Source organism: Hakea prostrata, chromosome 8, assembly GCF_041222555.1.
Source record: "Hakea prostrata isolate BN-2017 chromosome 8, UWA_Hpros_2, whole genome shotgun sequence".
NCBI lineage: Eukaryota > Viridiplantae > Streptophyta > Magnoliopsida > Proteales > Proteaceae > Hakea > Hakea prostrata.
This window is the reverse complement of record NC_142607.1, coordinates 34,915,256-34,915,700: the sequence shown is the minus strand read 5'-3', so window position 1 is coordinate 34,915,700 and position 445 is coordinate 34,915,256.

Genomic DNA, 445 nt, shown 5'->3' with positions numbered 1-445 from the left:
GTTTCCAGTTTTGATTTTAAATTGAAACTATTGTGTTTAGCTCCTCTCCTTGGAGGAGTTTCCTCAATAAGTACCCAATGACTTTGACTACATATAATCACAATGGACCTTGACGTATTGCGAGGGAGGCAAGACCCATTTCACAAGAACCGACCCAGAACTCCTGGTGGGCCAACCCTAATAATAATACTACTCGAGAGACCGTAGACCCCATGAAAGCACAATTTGTTGGGGACAACTACAAGGTCCAGCAAATAAACCAAGAGGCTCAACATCAACTTATCCACTATTTGTTTGATCCTCCTCAAGATGACTCTTTTCTCTTCCCTGTAATATCCTCAATTGGATTTTTAGAATAGTTTCAGCCCATTGTAGCTAAAAGCTTGATGTATCAAGGCTCATTTACAAGTGTGTGTCTCCCATCTACAAGATTTGAGATAAGTTT